Below are 20,683 nucleotides of genomic sequence, written 5' to 3'. Positions count from 1 at the left end.
TGCTTGTGTACTTTTGCATCTTGCTGAAGACAAATTGCCCCTCAGGGATAATAAAGACTTATTATAGTATGTTAGAGTTAGGTTTCCCCTGCATATTCATGGGTTTGCTTGATGTATAGACAACAGATGTATAACCACCAGAGTGTACTGTGAAATACTTGTGAAGTGCTTGGGCTTTTTTAAAGGTGATTGAAAACAGTACCTTGGGCGCCGATCCAGAATACACTATAAATGACAGCATGGTACATGGTTTACATAATTTTTTCACACATTTTCAAATCATTCAGCTATGATGTGTGCCCTTTGTAAAAGAACATTTCACACATCCGGCACAACAGAAATGCTTCACCATAGATTGAAGAATAAGACATACCTATCTATATCTATATCTATATATCTATATATCTATAGACAGAGTGATAGATAGATAGATAGATAGATAGATAGATAGATAGATAGATAGATAGACAGAGAGATAGATAGATAGATAGATAGATAGATAGATAGACAGAGAGATAGATAGATAGATAGATTTTTGCTCCTGATAGACTTCACAATTCTTCTATATGTTTCTTTTGTCAGGTTTCCCTTCTTTCTACCATGTGTATTTTCATAGGAGTATTTTGCTGCTAGATCTCTAGATTGGCATGAGAACATCATCACAGTGACCTTCATTCCCCTGCCTCCTTGTAGGATCCCATAAATCCTACTAAACTACCCGCTCCTGAAATAAAGAGATCCACAAATGGATGGACTGATAGATTATAAAAATGGATGCTTGTGACAAATCCTGATTCGGGGGGCCAGATCTTCAGTGGAACTTACCTTTAGTCATTGAGATATCTATGTATCTGTTTATGTATGATGCTATTTTAATGACTCACATCAACTCATTACTGTCTTTCTTTTATATCTGTTTGATTGCCAAGGTAGGCTGTCCCATGTGCAGTGGTATTTTCAGCTGTAACTGAGTTTAGTGGGAGCCTTCTTTAGAGTTCCTGGTGGCTGGTAATGGGGAGTCGTTACACAAATAAGCTTCAGAAAGCAGTTGGTGCACTTTTAATTAAACTGAATTTTATTTAGAAGTTTCTCCCTGTCTGCCTCTGTTTAAGTTTCTTTTTGTGTTTTGTACTTGTGTATGTGTAGGAGTAGGAAGAGTAGTAGTAGTAGTAGTAGAGGAGTCTGATCCAGTGAATAACCCAAGCTAGTTTTGTCTGGTAAGTCAGGCTTTTTCCCAGTCAGTGCTGGACCACATCATCTGCTATTTGCAGATGATTTAGTCCTATTGGCTTCATCAACTTGGGCCCCCCAGTATGCATTATGGTGGTTTGAAACTGTCAGGGTGAGGATAATTACATCCAAGTCCAAGGCCATGGTTCTCTGTAGGAAAAAGGTGGCTTGCCCCATACAAGTTAGTAGTGAGTTACTGTCTCATGTAGAGGAGTTCAAGTGTCTTTGGGTCTTGTTCACAAGTCAGGGTAAAATGGAGCTGGAGATTGACAGATAGATTGGTGCGGTGGCCACAGCTGTGTGGTTGTTGGATGAGATCATTGTGGTGAAGAAGGAGTTACGCTTAATGGCAAGGTTCTCAATTTATTTGTTGATCCTCATTCCAACCCTCATCTGAAGCCACAAGCTTTGGGTAGTGACAGAAAGAATGAGATCCTGGATAGAAGCAGCTGAAATTACCTTCCTTCACAGATTGGCTGGGCTCACCCTGAGGGACAGGGTGAGGAGCTTGGTATAGCGCCATTTAGATGTTGATCTGCCAGCATCTAATTAGGATGCCTGTCAGGTGCCTTCCTCTGGAGATGTTCCAGTCGCATCTGACTGGGTGGAGACCATGGGGCAGAACAAGAAAATGCTGGGGGGGCGTCGTATCCCAGCTAGCCTAGGATTACCTCAGGATCTCCCAGGAGGAGCTGGCGGATGTGGCTGGGGAAAAGGATGTCTGGGCTGCCCTCCTCAGCCTCCTACCACAGTGACCCGGAACCAGATACGTGGTGGGTAATGGCTGACTGGATGGATCCAGTTGAGACTTGATTTAGTATGATTTACCTAGCTTTTGCCTTAGTGTACCCTGTTCTTATTGTCATTGTAGAAGTCACATGAGTGTTATCAGTTATTGAGCCTTCATGTATGTCATGGTTTTACCAACAATTTGTTTTTTTAAGCTGGGTAACTGACAGGAGAAGCTGCGTGAAAGGAAAAGCCCGGGATTTAAACCACAGGCTGTCACTCTGAGTGGTGTCCCCACGAGAGGGGCCTGGTATTTGGGCTTGGAGGCAATCGACTTTACACATTGTTTGCTGTCTAGGTTTGGAGAAGATGTTCAGGCCTGGGGATTGCAGTGGTCGGCAAGGGAGATCTCAATCCATTCATTATGAGCTGCTGACACAGCAGGAATAGGCAGGGTTTAGGTTTGGTGTTCATCCATATCCCTGTCTGCATAAGGCATCAAGTAGAGTTGATGTGAAGAATACCATAGAGAACCAGGTGCAATCACAACCAAGTGTTTTTTTGTTGTTGTTGTTCTGATGTAGAAAATTTGTGTCTCATCAAAGATTTAAGCAGTGGAGGCAGTCTTCCACCCTCACACACGTCTCACTCTCACATCTGACAGTAACAGTGGTTTGTATGCCAAAGCACAAACAGGAGACTGAAACCCATGCAGTTGGCAAAGTAGACTGGTAGTGAGCACCAGCACACTGAGCCACCAGGTCATCTCGATTTATTGTGAATTACTATACTTATTTTTGTGTCATCACTGGTTCAGTTTATGATATTGCATACCCATAAACCCATCTTGTTCTTCAGTTTGGTGCTTTAGCTGTTAACTGCATGCAAAGCTTAACCCTGCCTTAAACCCACAAATCAAATTACTGTTGCATGTGTGTGTGTGTGTGTGTGTGTGTGTGTGTGTGTGTATGTGTGTGTGTATGTGTGTGTGTGTGTGTGTGTGTGTGTGTGTTTTATCAGACAGGTTAGCAATGTTTGAATTAACGCACTATCTTGAATGCTACTCATTTGAATCAGGTATCTCTCAGCCAATTAGAGACTAATGACATCTCTGAGATGCTCATGAATTAATACTTTTTTAAAATAAATTGAGACATTATTGAAAAAGGAGCATCCTGGTTATTATGTAATAATTTTTTACTGAAGTAGGCTATTTGCACACTTGTCACTTGACAGTGTGTCAAACAGTATGCATCAGTAAGCATCTTTAAGAGTCTTAAATAGTGCTAGGTCAAAATCTAACCCCAGAAATGGTTGTATCTCTTGCCTTTTTAGTACACGCACACAAGCTTCATTTACGGCACTGTATCAGCTTTAGCCTCAAGTACTGTACATGTCCCCTCTCTCCCATCTCCCTGTAGAACACACACTTATGTCACATGCTAACTAGCAGCAGCCTTGAGCTGCAGTGGAACAGGCTATGTGTTAAAGATGCCTGGTGAGCCATCCCTCATTAAATGAGATGAGACATCAGTGGGTTGCACTGCAGAGCCTGGAGAAATACTTCATGGGTGCAAATATTGATTCTGTTTATTCTCTCCCTGTGGGATGAATGTTGTAGATCTATGTGGTTGAATATTTGCTCTGATTAATGATCAAAGACTACAGTCAGTAGGATTTATTGCACGTTTTCATTGCACATAACTACAGTATTCATTCATTGACATTCAAAAAAAAAAAAAAAACTCTCAGCTGCATTATGTGTATGTCATCAGATATTTATTTGAATGACTTCATTAAGTAATTGAATGATTGATTATTTGAAAGATAAGGAAGAAATAAAACTGAAGAGGAACAGCTCATCAAAACATCCCTGTTATTCAGTGTGTTGATTTTTTCATCCCACAATGGTCTGATCAATGGTCTGATCCCAGTGAAGAGCCCAGCTTGTCTCCCCTCACACCTGTTTCTGAAGCTGCTGTAGGCATGCTTGGGAGATGAATGGTGTTGATTAAGAGACAGCAACAACATCAGTCCCTGCTTGCTCTCTGCCTGCTGCTCTACATCTTAACCAACTCTTAACAAGAAAGTACGAGTGACTGGGAGAGACAGCAGGCAAATTTGTTTATTTGTGGATGTAGCGAAGCATATCCATGAGGGTGTGTGTGTGGATATGGATGCTGGAGAAGGGTTTGTGTGTGCGTGTGCATGCATGTGTATCAGTATGTGTGGGTGCGTGTGAGTGCCTGTGCATGTGTGTGTGTGTGTGTGTGTGTGTCATTGTTTAGCTGAAGAGCTCATGTTTTCCATGTCACCAAGTGTGTAGAGAATAAAACAGGGCACAGATCTGTGTGTGAGCTGCTCAATTAGATTAGGGTAGCAAATTGATTGTAAGCGTGGAGTTGTCTCCATCGGAAAGTGGCACTGATTGTGGGGGCGGATGAGCATGCTGGCGCCTAATTTGATCATTCAGCAGCTAATGCAATCTGTGTTACGGTAGTCAGTGCAGATTGGGATTAATGTGCCAATAGGCCGAGCAGGGATGGGGAGGTGGAGGATAGTTTGGAGGCTGTAGATCGTTCAGAGCTGTGATCAATCAACACTGCAGAAGGACAGAGACTCAAACTCTCTCCATACACGACTGCGACTGACGAGGCCACATTTTCTCAGGCAGTTTGACCTCGCACTGGACAATAAAACAAGTTTCATTTAATGAAAATGCAACGAAATCTTGAATCTTTCCCTCACAGGTTAGTAACACATACATTTCAACATTACATTACAAATGACTGCAGTATCCCGGTTTTTAATCCATCCTTGAAGACCTTGTCATCTCCGTCCTTTTTTCCTGTGTCTCTGAAATGCACCGACCAGCAAAACAGGAATGCCATGATAAATATGAAGGCTTTCATGCACTGTGAAATATTTGTTTGAATCCAGTTTAATAATGTAATGAAAGACTTTGGTGGATAGACATTTCCACATTTACTTCACCGCCTGAGACACAGGGCACAATTTTTTCATCTGTTTTGAGTGGCAACATCTGATATACAACTTATGTATCTAAGTTTAAATTTGATGAACCCCCATTACACAAAGAAGTTAACTTCCTTCTGAGCCTCATTTTTCCAGTTTAGATTTCAGTCTGACTTAAAAATTAACGCTCAGGAAGCCATTAGTACCAGCCTCTACTGCATGGATCCATGCTGATAGCCTGCCCCCTTTTTAATGTCTGCCTAGTGCTTAAAGCCATTGATCAGAGGTTAATTAGATCATGGAGTATGATAGACATGCGTGTATTGATTTAACTGTGTTCTCTGGTTGAATTCAGATTGATCTCATATGAGTTGTACGCGAGAGAGGAAGAGCTGGTTATCACAGTGATAATAAGGGCCCTGCCTGCCCACTGTCCACTCCCATTATTTCCTGTCACATTCATATCTGAGTCCAAATGCCACATTAGCATGCCTGAGACCCGATCCCACTGTGGCATCACGCTGTCAGCTCTCACACCTGCACTGCCTATAGATCACCTATTCAGTCAGAGCAATGGCTCCCATCATTTTTTATATATTTCTCCACTCTTCACGGATTTTAAATAGCATTCAAGCAGGCTATGAATAAAGCACTGTATAAAATGTGTGGGGTTTTTATTATTATTATTATTATTGTGTAAGAATAGCCTATTTGAGATTAAAAAAAAAAAAATCCCCAATAGTGTTAAGTGTCAGGAAAGCCAAGTAGGTGAGAGGTTATCTGATAGTGCCAAAAAATCAGTGATCAAGCCTTAATTTGTGATCAGTGATGCTCAAATACAAAACTTACCTATGTCAATACTAATAATGTTCACATACACCTCAGATATAGTTTTAGCTTATTCTCAGCAGAATTCAGAGGCATTTATGAGGGATTCATGTTGCACATCAGTGTGATTGGGCTTTTGATGCTGAGTGCTGTTGTAATGTGACACAGCATGTGATGGCTGGCAAAGAAGGCCTTTGTTCCTGAGAGGACAAAGAAGGCTATGGTTCATCCTCCACCTTTCACTGCTGCAGCTCAACTATCAAAGCCCTGGTGCGTAGCGGTCAGCAGTATCATCCAGCTGGGGAGCGGGCACTGTCCATAAGGGGCTTAGCCACTATATCAAACAGAGTGGTACTAATGTGGATTTCCAGCTGCATCCTTCCCTTATATAAAGTAGTAAGAATACATTATTCTTCTGCTAAAGGCGTTTCTTTCAGCCACATGTCCTCTTCTCTGCTGCAGCTGGACTGGTGTGGAGCAGAGCAGCAGCATGTCTCCGCTGGTGTTGTTTGTTGTTGGAGGACGTCCAGCAATAGCCGAGTGTGTCTGGCTAAAGAGGCCAGCCTGGCTGGGTAGGACTGTTCTGGGGTCATACTGCCATGAGTGGTTTCTTTTCCTTAAGTGTGACTCTATACTCTCAGTCCTGCATCCCTCAGGGTCCAGGTAGTATAACAGCCCAAATAACATGTAACTACAGCAGGTGGGAAATGGTAAATCCTCATTGGCAGCATGGCTTTCCATCTGGGGACTGAGGCTAAAACCCTGTTGCTGAACCTTCCCCTCAAGTAAAATATTGCTATTACTCAGTTTTTCACCCATGTCATCATTTCTCCACTCCACTTCAGCACATACTGCATGAGATATGGAATACAGGGGTGGCTTCACATCCTTATAGAAATACCTCAATATTTTCAACTTACCCAGACTGAGGCAAGATGTTTAACAAGATGTTCAATACCATTTTCACATCGGTAGACTTTGTAGTTGTTGTAAGGTTTAATTTTTTTCCCCACTTTTATGGAGCTTGGCTAATGACTCCCATAGACTTCAAGTCTTTATGCTAAGCTAACATGAAAAACTACCCATAGAAACCAAACCAGTGGGTGTACAGAGGTGAAAATGGTATCGAACATCTTGTCTCAGTCTGTGTAAGTCAGAAAAAGGGTATTTTCACCAAAACATTGGAGTATTCCTTCAAAAAGGTTTAAAATGTCTTAAATACAGTTTTTAAAAAAATTAGTCCTTAAAAGTCATTAAATAGTCTAATTAAATAGTCTTATATTACTTATAATTAGTCTTATTTAATTTATCCATCTATGGCATTATTTTCTTTTTCTTTTTGTTCCTTCAAAATGAGTCATATTCTTATGCATAGGAGTCAGCCTTTGTGATCTTAGAAAACTTTAAGCTACTTAAGCTGAACATGTCTATGCTGACCTGATACACTTAACTGCTGGGGAAATGCCTATTGTAAATGAGCCCATCTCACTGTAGGCTATACTTACCTGCCACAGGCTAATAAGCAAATCACTGAACTTATCAATCTCAAGTTCTGTGGGGAAAAAGCCCTGGTTAGATTTATTCCAGCAGCTTCTGTCTAGCCTTAAGGAAAATGTGAAAATTATAGTTCATACAATCATCTAGTTATCAACCTGCCACTGTCCTCGCCAAAACTGACCAAATATACAAAACTGACCAATATATTGACCTATAGTGCTTATTTGAATCATTATCAATCAATATTTGATCATTTGTCAAATATCAGTTTTATTTTTTTTTTTTTCAGTTCAATTCCAAACTTCTTCAAATGTCTGACTCACAGATAAACTTGTCAATCCAAGCCTATAAAATCGTGAGTGCAACAGTCTGATTTATTTATGGCTCTGACGTCCTTGTTCCTCCTTCAAGTTTTGTTAACTTCCACATAGTTTCTATATAAGTAGCTTGTGAATCACTGTACACAGCAGGAAAACTACAGTTTAATTTAATAGGTCTAACATTTTATTTCATCCCATATTGGGTGTTCATATTAAAAGCTACTCGGAGCTACGGAGCTTCCTGGGTGTTTAGGAGCTCATATGACAAGCCACATGACATTCAATTTAAATGGTCTAACCTTAAAATGTAACAGTAAAACAGGAAGGAGCCTAGGGGTAAAATGAAGGTGTATTGAAGGGCTTAAGTCAAAAAGGAAAAAAGGAAAAAAAAAAAACCTCTCCGTAAGCAGTTAAAGGCCCTGTTGTCATCAGCGAGCTGTGAGAGAGGTGAGGGCTTTTCACCTGAGGTGTGGATGTGGTATTTTAACAGTCAGCATGCCGCAGGTTATGGATCAACAGTCTGAGGCACATCACTCTCCAGCCACTCTCTCGTTCACCTCTCTCATGGAGCTCTCCTTTCAACCAGAACCATTACACGTATCCTTATTGGTCTGGGTTCCCCTCCCTTACCCACTGTAATTTACTTGGTGGTCCACAGGGGACAGAGACATTATGGACTGGAGGAAAGGTTAGTGTTACACACACGGGATGTCAAAGACTCAGACTGAGCCCAGTCTTCAGCTTGGATTCATGGAAGGCCCTGAATTAAAGGCAATTCTTTCCGGTTTGTTTATGTATGCATTTTTGTATGTATGTCTTTATTTATTTATTTATTTATTTTAGGTGGACATCGTCAGGTGCAGGTTATCATTTGGTAGCTGTCCAGTTGCTAACAAAGTTTAAGGAATAAAACTGTGGAAAAAAAACGAACACTGGCTGATTTAATAAAAAAAAAAAAAAAAAAAAAAAAGGAAAAGTTTCTTTTTTTTTCACTCTTCATAATAAAATATAGCCTTCAGATAAACATGATTAAAATTGATGTTTCTATATTTGGTCAGCCACCTACACACACACACGCACACCCCATGTATGTGTAATGTGTTTGATGCAAATGGCAGCCTACCCATTTAAAGATGACTGCCCTCCTCAGTATGGAAGACTGTGTGGATGCTGTGCAGCAGAGTATGAGTGAGAGGTAGAGTGGAAAGCATGAATGTATTTGAGGGTGGAGATGGATGAGAGTGGTACCTAGGGCCACAGGCAGCTTTGAAGACAGGGTGGATCACACACACAATGTAAATAGTGTCAGATTTGATCATCTGTAAGAGGAAAAAAGAGAGGAATATCTTTGTGTCTGCTCTCATGTTCCTAGTTTAGTTTATTTGCCATCCTAATGCCACCCAAGCTACCATACCAACAACTGATGACATATAGCATTGGAGACTGTTGTCTTTCTTATTTGCCTCTATGAACTATCGCTGCAGTGCCATAATGAGGATCTAATGCAGGATGCAGGCTTGTGCCACACAGTGGGCATTTCACAGTTGATCAGACAAGCCCACCCCTCTGACCTGCGGTCCCCGATAAATAACAACTGAATGCCTCTTACTCTGTGAACTGAAGTGAATACGGTAACTCAATTTATTAATGCCATTCAGGAAGCTGTCGCTCAGAGGAATGAGACGGAGCAGGGTGTGAAAGACCACAAACGTTTTCATGGCTCTGAGCGGTTTTCTGGGCAGCGTGGCAGGAGGTGATGGGATTCACCCAAGTGCAATGAAGAGCGCGGCGTGAGCACAAGAGTGAAGCAGAGAAGAAGAAGGCATGTTACCCTGTAGACCATCTCCACTAGACATCCTACTCTTTTGTTTCCCTGTGGCTATTTATGGCTGCCAATATGTGGCTTATGGCTTGTATCTCACTTACTGAGTTTAAGCCTGAAGCAGCAGACACACAGTGCAGCAGGACATCGCTGAGCTCTCCTGCAGATCAAGGAGGCCGACAGCAAAGGGAGATCTGAAAAGAAGTGGACTATGTGCAGAAGAGCCTTAAAATATGTAGCATAGGTTAACTTGGCAAATTGAATGGCTGTAACCTACTGTGGTTTATATGTGTGTGTGTGCGACTTTACATCACCCTTTGAAATAGACCCATATGTGTTCAAACACACTCTTATTCCAGGCTTTTAGTGCGTAATGAAGCCTGTGTGTGTGTTGTCATGTTGATGAATGATCCTCAGAGGCCTTTATATTACACCACACAGAGAGTAGTATAATATGTGTAATATGTCTGTCTGTTTTCCGCCCATCTCAATGCTTGATGAGCTAGCAAATGATGGAATGACAATATCAGACATAGAAGGGTTTGACTTCATACCTCCGTGTGTGTGTGTGTGTGTGTGTGTGTGTGTGTGTGTGTGTGTGTGTGTGTGGGCGGAATGCGTGTGGGTGTCTCGGCTTTTGAACATTTGAACGTGGAATGAATATGCTATAAATAGATTTTTCTCAGAACCTTTTGCCAATTGGAGTCAAATTTGTATATCACGTCGTATATATTGGTTTCTTCAGGTATGTATGTGCGATGATTTGTGCAGAGATTGATAATCTGGGGTACCAATCATTGCCCGGCAATAATGTGGCATAACGGCATCTCTCTGCTACCTTTGAGAGCAGAACATTCCTCTGTGCCTCGATTCATCTCCCTCCTGTCACCAGCAGAGCCCAAGCCATAAGAAATACTTCCATATGGATCTGCTGTCCTCGGAGACTCGTTGGCAGCTTATTGTACTCCATATTTTCATGTCTGGGGAACCTTTTCATGTTCAGCTGAGAATGAAGATAAATTGTTTTACTGTTTTATGTGGAGGGCAGGAAAGGAATTTACATTTTTTTCTTTCTTTTTTTCTGCCAATTCATTTGCATATATGCTCATTTCCTGTGTTTCCCTGCCCACAGGCAATTGGGTCGTATGTTTTCTAGTTACTTTAGTCAATATAGTCAAAATGGTGTAGAAATTCAAATGAACACTTTTGCTCACAGCAAAAGTAAGGTTTCACATGCTGTTCTCCAGTGATGCCATCTGGTGATTCAACTTCTGTTTTTATATCAGTTTTCACTTATATTTATTTAGTTGAGTCGTCGTGTTTTTTTCAATGGTGTAATTTACTGATGCAAATGCTCAACACATATCCTAGGTGTTGCATGTTTCAGTATTAAAGCAAAATGGATATAATATGTTCTTATAAATCATTTGATCACGTGAGAACATATAAATCAACATCACTTGTGTGGTTAGGCTTACACTTACTCTGTGGAAATTAGAGCGGCAGATCCAGCCTCTCTTTTTATAGTGCATATCTGGAACTCATCTCAAAATGCAGGGAAATACATCAGGTATCATTGAAAGAATTATACAATAAATTTGACAAATGAGACGGAGAGATCTCATTAATACTGTAGGTCTGGAGCACACGGTGTCATAGAGGCATATTTCCACTGTTTTTCTCATTTTGTTTCATGATGGCTGTCTCTTTGGGCAAACTCCTGTGCTTCTGAAGATGTTTGGCAGCCACTCCACACTCCCACCACGTCTTCTGCAATCCCTCAGATTATCAAAGTATGCGGTCTCCATGGAAAAGGAAGAGGGGGATCTTTAGCAGAGACGGTTGCCCTGGCAACAAGCTCAGTTAAGTCGGCTGCCCAAAGCAGAGCTAAAACACCACTGACTAAACCACATAACTGGAAGTTAGTGCGCACTTGTCAGAACGGAGCAGCTACCTGTCTCTTGGCTGAGCAATCTCAATAATAAGACCAGGGCAACTCATAGTGTAAAAAAGCCTCTCACTTAAGGTCTGTTTCACAGTACGGGCAATTTTCACTGGTGCTGATAAATCTCTCCACCACTAAGCTTCTCAAGTATGCCATTTTGTGTGAGAGTTTCTTAAAGTCTTTTACCAAGGTTTCTCTCCTCTCTGCCTCCTCCTGTTATTTTTTGTTTGTTTGTTTGTTTGCTTTTTTACCTGCAGTGAGTTATCACACCAGAAGCACTGTGATATGATGCTTTAATGACACTTCCTGCAAGAAAAGCATTGGGATTTCTTTATTCACAATATTCACAATGGCACTTTTGACATCTTCATTCAAACTGACTGTAGCAGTTTGATTTCTTACACATGTCCTACTTTTGCATTTTGAGAATGACTGTGTTTGCTTCTGAGCTGCTGTCAGTCCCCATGTTGTGTCACAAGCTGTGAGGAGAGGCAGAACTGCTGAGCGCCTCAGTTTGCTTCTCTTTCTGGTGGAGCCGTGTCTTTTAACAAACACTGTCAGGTCGAACTCAGTGACGTGATTCAGTGAAAGTGAAAGTAGTAGTAGGGTTTCCATCCACCTATTTTTATCTGAGTTTTGAATTTACTTTTAGGAAGACCTGAGGGGTAACACTGTAATTTTACAAAAACTAAATTTTTCACACATATACACAAAAATGTATACTTGGCTGGGGTGGACCAGCTGGTGTATTGACAAGAGAAAATGCAATAAAGGCTGATGGACACTGGAAAATTAAGTGGGCCCTCTGAACTGATGAGTGTGGACCTGTTCACCGCACTTAGAGATTGTTCATAAAGCCCTGCACAACTGAGTGAGAGTTGTTATAATCACTCTTCCCAGCACAAGGAGGTCACCAACTCTCTTCATCTTTGGAACTGTTTGGGTATCCAGATTTGGTGATTGAATGGCCTATAATCATGCTTTTTTTAAAAAAATAAATAAATACATAAATAATAATAATATTAATAATGTGCACAATATCATTTATGGAAATGCGCATTAGCTGCATTTCCACTGTCGTGCACCTACGAGCTAGGGCTATCTTTGAGCTAGACAGTGTTAATGGCCCTTGGTCTCAAAGAATAAAACAAAACATTTGCATTTCCACTGCCGTGCCAATACCCCCGTGTGTCATCCCATCCATGCATGCTTGTGGGAAGAAGCGGATGACTAAAGTCGGCACACCCAGCACCAACTTTCTGCTGCAGAATGGAACAGCTTCTCTTCCTTTAGACGCCACTGTGTGTGTGGTGTGCTTGTTCTGCCTTGTACCAACACCTCAGTTTTTTCAGTTTTTCACGGACCTGTCCCACTTTGTGTTGGATCCCATTTGACATCGGACATTATGCTCTGCCCAGATCATGAGCACGGCCCTAATGTCCTCATTTGCCTATTACTGCAGGTTGTTCTTAATTTTTCTTCTTGCTGTTATTTTTCTGCTACAAAAGCGAGCTGCTGCACTGCTATCTATAGTTACCAGCTGCACCCTTCTCCCCACGTATGACTCTGAACTCCACCTCAGAGATAAGTTAGCCCTGTCTGGCCCATGGGTATTTGGTGGGCCATTAGCACCTAGAAACTGGCCCCGGCAGGCCCACCGAGGCGCGATCGCTGACCGGCAGTGACAATGGAAATGCAGCTGGCCTTGGCAAGCACGAGCACGCCTGCATTTGGCAAAACAATGGAAAGGTGGATATGCATTTACTTCTGCCAAATTTGCAAATATGTTCTTAAAATCTGCACAAAATCTGGATGGAAACATTATTAGTGCGGACGAGGAAGTAACTGATTATGTTTACTCATGTTACAGTAAATGAGTAGCTTTTTTGTATTTTTTAAGTGTAATTTTACTTTTACTTGAGTACGTTTTTGCTTGAGGATTCAAATCGCATCCATTACAGAGAGCAAGTGATCAGTGACAGATTTCACAATAAAATCTCAGTCAGCAGAGGAATATCATTCTACTTTGTTGGTTCTACTTGTTGTCATTTCCACATTTCCAATAAAAGCTGCGTGATGAAAAACTGCAGATAGTCAATGGAAGCGAGGACCATTTAGATTCAACTTGTAAAAATGTGAAATAAGTGTGGGGAAAAAGGGGAAACTATCGGTGAGCTTTACTTGATGATGAAAACCATGTGGCCTCAACCATCATAATTACATGCTTATTACACATGTCAGTCTACAGGGTCCTCACTTGAATGAACCCTTGGTAATTATGCGCATTGCACCTTTAAAAGAATCTAGTTTGAAGCATGTACTCTCATCCTTTTATAACTACATGGAAGACATCACACCACAGGTATTGTTTTAAAAACGGTAACCTTTACTCCAAGTGCATTTTAAAAGAGCTACTTTTTACTTCAGTAGTTTTTTACAGCAGTACTTCTCCTTAAATAAATATCAGCAACATAACAGCACTTCTACTTGAGTAGTAATTTGTCGTACTCTTTCTACCACTGTGCTAGTTAGTGTTCACGTTTCCGTCATCTGTGTTCCTGTCTGCTTGGGTAGAAAATGCCAGTGAAATCTTTGGCTGACCAGGTGCAGGTTCTCCTCTGCAATCACAGCTTCCTCTGGCCAAAAAATACTCCCTCTCAACTTCTGCTGTGTGGCGGAAAAACTTTTTGACATTTCAGTTTTTTTTCCTCTTGAAATGGTTTTTGCTTTCAAATAAACCTCGGTGCTGTTCTTACTTACTTGCAGTAACTGAAAAAGTAATACACAGCAGGCACTGATACCTTTCCTCCAGTGGACTGCCCATCGCTGGTGTTAACTTCATGCACTTTATAGCTTAGAACGTTCCACCAACCTGAGAATATTTACTGATTCACTGTTGTTTGGAGCAGCATACATGGTCTTGAAGACTAAAATAGTGTATGAGTAATTCATGCGGTCTGACAGTATCTCCAGTTTTGACCCAAGGCTATGCAGTGTTGGCCCTTAAATGGCTCTCTCAGGGCTGCTGATGTTTTGTCTTGACTGAGAGCTACTTTGCTGCTGACACAGGCCTCTCCAGTTTCCTTGGGGAGCCTACGACCCAATTAGCAATTTGTTGGCAACATGAAAGAGGTACAAGTTTAGGTCCAAAACAGAAAATATTAGCCATGTCAAATACAACAGCACAGCACTTTATGACTAACAAGTGTTAGTCATGAAGCACTGTGCTTAAGAAACATTTTTTTTTCAGTGTCACTGCGAATGTACTTGTGGCAAGTCCTCTGAGTGTCTGTATGCAAGTGAAGTGTCTTCATGTCAGGAAAGGCTGGCTGTTTTGGATGACTGCTAATGTTATTAAAATCAAACCTACATCATCAGTTTACAGTTTGAATAAAACTCTGGTGGGAGTGTGTTATTTTTTTCCTTTTAATTAAATCAGAACTGATGAGGAAAGTGCATGGGAACTGCGAGGAAAGCCACTAAATCTTTGCATCAGACTATAAAGCAACGTCTTTGGTGTGTGGGTTGGGTTTTAAAAGCCAGTGGGTGGTTAAAAGGAAAAGCTCAGTGAATTTTAAGGAGAGTGAGACACAGTAAAGGGGTATTAGAAGTTACAGCTTTACCCTAGGGACAGGGCATAATGAGTACCTATCAGAGACATAGCATGGCAGTAGCTTGAGAGACACTCTGGACTGATGGGCAGAAATAATCCACAGCTATGGAAGGCAGTGAGATAGACAAGCTCAGGGAGAGTCCTGCTCTAACATGAGGCTTTTCTGATGAGGATTTTATTAGCTGTTTATAGTAATTATTATAGTAATTACAGTACTAGTGTTTTGGCCTCAGTGAGGTATTGCCAAATCAAATGGACTTTAGGAAGGCAGTTGGGTCAGACTTAATGATATGTGACATGAATTTCAGAGTAATGAGTAGGGTCTGATCCAGATATAATTCACAGATCGGATATTGGACTGACATTACCAATCCACATACCAATCCACGATAGATGCGCACACACATTGCCACCTGTAGTGTTTCCATAATATTTTTCTATTTAATCCACTACTCCATAACAATCTTCTATATACTGGTCATAACTTTGAGTGAAATCTATTTAGTATTAGTTGATAATGCGTTGCTGTGCACTTGTTCTGTTCAAATTTTTCAAACTATAAAATGAGTTGCCATAGCAATTTGCACTCCTACACCTATGTGTATGTGAAGCTACTTAACCTACAGTTCAAATAAATGACTTTGCATTTAAATTCAATGCATTTTTCTTCATTTTTGCTCTTTTAATTTGAAGTTTTGTGTGGCTTACTACAACCTCATATAACCTCACAAACCTCACATATAATACCAGCAACACCACCAGTAATATTACTAGTACTACTATTACTACTACTAACACTACTACTAATTATTAATATTATTATGATAATAGTAATCATCATCATCAGGAAGAAAGAGCTCTGGTGTCGGATTGGTACTCGGTATCAGTGGATCGGTCAATCCCTACTAAGGAGTTTTGAATGAGAAATATTTGTCTGGTAATGACAAAAGTATCGGAGATTTCTTGTTGTTAGTTTTTGTAATTAGACAATACTGGGTATTAATAACCTCCAACACTGATAGCAGATAATATGAAATTGTTGATCATAAATTATTTTGATTGGCACTGATATATAGCTGCTTGCAATGCCTACAATTACCAGAACTTCAGAACTTTGGTCTGGTATTGACATATTGGCTTGATATCCACATCCTGAGTAAGCAAATGAGCTCAAAAGCAGGTATCATCCTTTTACTATTGTGACACTTAAGGGTGGCGTGTCCCTCAGTGACTTTTTCAGCTCCACAAGAGAGTTTGCATTGTAAATTAGAGTTGATACATCATTCGTTGTCAGCATGGAAGCTCCGGGATGTTAGTTTGTAGCTTGTTTGCTTGCCCTGGGGCCTGACACCAATTACCTAAGTGACTGAACCAAAAATCGATAGCACACTGTAACAGAGCTCTGTGAAGACAATCGGGCCACAGTTGGAAAGCTTAGTAGGATGCATTGAAAACAGATGTTGGGCTGTAACTAAATCAAATGTAACACTTAAGCATTTCCGATTACATTCTGTTGAACTACACACTTGAGATGGGGTTTAATTCCTCAGACAACAGCAACTACTGTATCTGATTGTCCTTAGGCTGTAATACAGCTAAGGACAGGTAATACATCAACTATGGCTTTAATTAAAATTGTTGTTTTTACTTGGAAAATGCCTTCATAATGTCGTGTTCACAGTGTTACTGTGTAGGCGGCTGGCCAAATGTGAAAACATGATGTTTATCATTTTGCTCACTTGGAAATGTTTATTTTCTCACATTTTTCTTCCGCTGTGATAATTCTCTCTGCGGTCCGGAAGAATCTTCATAAAACTGCGTGCCACTTCTTGTCAAAAAAAAAAAAAAAAAAAGGACAAGATTCACATCCTTAATTGTTTTCTCGAAGTTCTTTCACCATTTAATTTATCTCCAACTTTTCACTCTCATTTGCACTTTATCTATTTTTTTTCACTCTATCTGTCCGTTTTGCCCTCTTGCCTTTCCACTCCGGCTCTATCTCATGGTTCTGGCTCTTTTTCATCGCCTCCCACAAAACACAATCATTAGGGCAAGAACAGGCTGAGAGGAGCTCAGAGGGGACATTCAGATTAGGAGCTCTGTCAGAAGATGGGACTAATTCTAACCATTAGCCTGCTGCTGTGCTATGCTGATAGAGCTCTAATAGAAGGTGGCCTGTGGTTTAAACATGGCCCTTGCCCTGTGGATATGGCTATTGTGACTTTCACCCAGGACCAACAGGTTCTTTCAAAGAGCTGACATCAGATCGTAACCCCCCCTCCTGGCTCTTTTCCCTTGGTTTTTGGGGAACAGAGGCGTGGAGCTGAGGCTAATTGTTGTCTTTTGTACCAAACATGCCATTAGTCAGGGCATCAGTGACAGTTTCCTGTTTTCTTCTCTCTGCTCCGCTCACAGTGATTGTAGCTGTGGTACTGAAGCTGGGTTCCTTCTCAATCACTGGGCTGTTCGTCGAATGTGCAGCCTAGAGGTTAATCAAAAGTTAAACAGAATCAAACTCTTATCACATTTTGCTCTAATGAGACAACAGCAGTATTATTGTTTTTAGACCTCTGTGTTGTGATGTGTATCACACTGACTTATATTCAGAGTTGAGATAAGTGTATGCAGAGGGGATTTATTGGCTAAATTGTGCAGGTCGGCATTCAGATTTCAGTCTTGCCTGTGCACTGAAGCTCTCACTAGCCGTCTCTCGAACACCTACATATGCTGGTTCAGATTTCCCCACTCAAAAAAGAGATTCTAAACATCAATGGGATTCTTACTTGCAAAATAATGTATGTATATGTTTATAATCAGGCTTGCATTTAGTGCACACACTAAAGGCAACTCCTTAGTTTTATTCAACCTGGTGTTGTATTCAGCACAAGCAGCTTCTTTGGCAGCAAGTCATTTCCAAATTGTAGCAGCAATTAATATAGAAATAAAATTAAGTCAAATTAAAACATGGTATAAGCCATTAGAGGCGCGTAATGAACAAACAGTGCAGTGATACAAGTCCATATATTATACTGATTAACATAACTCAAGCTGTCGCAGTCCCCTGATTTTCTGCGGTTATTCTTGTCTTTCTTGGGGTATTTTCTGTGTGCCTTGTGTCCCTCCTGTTTTCCCATAGTCACGCCCAGCTTGTCTCTCCTGAACACCTGCCCTGCATTAGCCTCATCAGCCCAGCCCCTTTGTGTCACCTGCTTTTAAGTCTTGTCTTAAAACTTGCTTATGTTGCTTATGTTTTCACTTGTGTTTATATATATATATGTGCATATGCTTTACATATACACACATATATATATATATATATATATATGCATACATGTAATTATTATTATTATTATTTTTAAATTATTTTTAATTTTTAATTTGCTTTTAAATTTTGTTTTAAATTAAGCTAAGTTTCATTTCGTTTCCAGAGTGGGTTTGGCCATTTCAGTTTACTTATTTATTTATTTTTTAAATGTTTAGTTTTAGTGTAGTTTTCATTAGTTTCAGTGTTAGTTTTTGTTATTATTATTATTATAATTTGGGTGGTATTTGTCAGGTGCAAGATTTAAGAAATTCAGAATAAGTATTACAACACAAACACAACACTTTAGGAGGGTTATTGACTCACAGTCATGTTGATGTCCCTGTTACGGCCTGGAGGACTAAGTGGACCCAAGTAGCAGGAGACCAGGAATCAAGTTCAAAAAAGGGGTTTTATTGTCCAAACAAATGCTCAAAGGTCTCAGCAGGTGGAGGGCAGCAGGAGGCAGGAGCTGGAGGCGGCGAGGCTCGGGGCTGGAAACAGACAAAAAGGTTGTCAGAAAAATGACTTTAAAGGCAAGAGAAAACAGCAAGAACACAAGTAGGCTTGAGAAGGCTTGAGAGCTGGCTCTACCGAACAAGACGGAATTATCTGGCACTGGAGTGAAGTCTGAGCTGGCTTATGTTGAGAAGATAACAGGGTAATTGCCACCAGGTGTGCTGTCCAGAGTGAGGAGATGAAGCCACGCCGGTGCCTCCCCGAACCTCAGGAGAAACCGCTCAGCCCCGCCTCTGCCACACTCCAACACTGCAAGCAGAAAACACAAAGAAAAACCAAAACACCCCCAAACAACCAAAACATACTATCAACAATCCAGACCATAACAGTACCCCCCCCCTAATGGGCGCCACCTGGCGTCCTACCAGGCTTGTCTGGAAATCGCAAATAAAAATCAGACAACAACTGGGGGTCTAACAACAATGACCTAGACACCCAGGAGCGCTCCTCGGGACCGTACCCCTCCCAGTCGACAAGGTACTGATAACCACGACCCCGCCTGCGGACATCCAGAATGCGGTTGACAGTGTAGGCCGGGTGACCATCAATGAGACGAGGTGGCGGAGGCGGGTTAGCTGGAGGGTGCAGAGGACTGTCAACCACAGGTTTTAAAAGTGAAACATGAAACACAGGGTGTACCTTGAGGGCTGCGGGGAGCTTGAGTCGGACGGCACTGGGATTCACAATGCGGTCGATGGTGTAGGGGCCGATGTATCTGGGAGTCATCTTCCGTGAGTCCGTCTGAAGGGGAAGATCACGTGACGACAGCCAGACCTGCTGGCCAACCTGGTACTCAGGGGCAGGTGTTCGCCGTTGATCCGCCAATCGCTGGTTCCGGGCAGCTGTCCTTAACAGGGCAGCTCGAGCTTCCCGCCATACTCTGCGGGCTCGGCAGAACTGGGCCTGGACTGAAGGTACTGCCACCTCGGTTTCGTGACTGGGGAACAGAGGAGGTTGGAAACCATGCGTGACCATGAAGGGTGACATACCTGTGGCAGATCTGATCAGGGAGTTGTGGGCATACTCAACCCAGGGCAGATGGGGGGACCAGGAGGATGGGAGATGGGAGGCTACACATCGCAGCGAGGATTCCAGGTCCTGATTAGCCCGCTCTGTCTGTCCATTAGATTGCGGGTGATATCCGGAGGTGAGACTGGGGGTGGTTCCCAAGGCCTTACAGAAAGCCCTCCACACCTGAGAGGTGAACTGGGGTCCTCGGTCCGACACAATGTCCTGGGGTATGCCATGAAGGCGGAAAACATGCTGAACAAGCAGGTTAGCAGTTTCAATGGCAGATGGGAGCTTGGGGAGAGGGATGAAATGAACTGCTTTAGAGAAACGGTCAATAATTGTCAGAATTGTGTCATTACCTTCAGATGGAGGGAGTCCTGTGACAAAATCAACAGCGATGTGTGACCAGGGACGGTGTGGAATGGGTAAGGGTTGCAACAGACCAGCAGGAGGATGGTGGGAGGACTTATTACGGGCACAGACAGGGCATGCAGCGATGAATTTTCTGGTGTCTGCAACCATAGCCGGCCACCAAAAGCGCTGTCTTATCAGGGAGAGGGTCCGATGAACACCAGGGTGACAGGCCAACTTCGATGAATGCCCCCATTGGAGCACTGAAGATCTCACTGGAGGTGGAACAAATAGTCGACGCGGGGGGCATCCCTCTGGGGCTGGATGTTCTCGCAGAGCCTCTTGGACCTTCTGCTCGACCTCCCATGTTACTGCTCTCACAACACAGGAAGGGGGCAGTATGGGCTCTGTTGCTCCTTCTTCCTCTGATGGGGCAAACTGTCGGGAGAGGGCATCAGGTTTTTGGTTCCGTGATCCAGGCCGGTAGGTTAGTGTGAAGTTGAACCTCCCCAGGAAAAGAGCCCACCGAGCCTGACGGGGG

The 20,683-nt window shown here is 42.0% G+C and overlaps 1 protein-coding gene across 1 annotated transcript in view; it reads left to right on the top strand.

The window, feature by feature from the left end:
* The window catches only part of tex264a (testis expressed 264, ER-phagy receptor a), an 87,935-nt gene that overhangs the window by 32,124 nt on the left and 35,128 nt on the right, over positions 1 to 20,683 (top strand). The window lies entirely within an intron of this gene.

This window comes from Myripristis murdjan, chromosome 5 (assembly GCF_902150065.1).
Source record: "Myripristis murdjan chromosome 5, fMyrMur1.1, whole genome shotgun sequence".
Taxonomy (NCBI): domain Eukaryota; kingdom Metazoa; phylum Chordata; class Actinopteri; order Holocentriformes; family Holocentridae; genus Myripristis; species Myripristis murdjan.
This window is presented reverse-complemented; position numbering and strand designations above follow the sequence as displayed.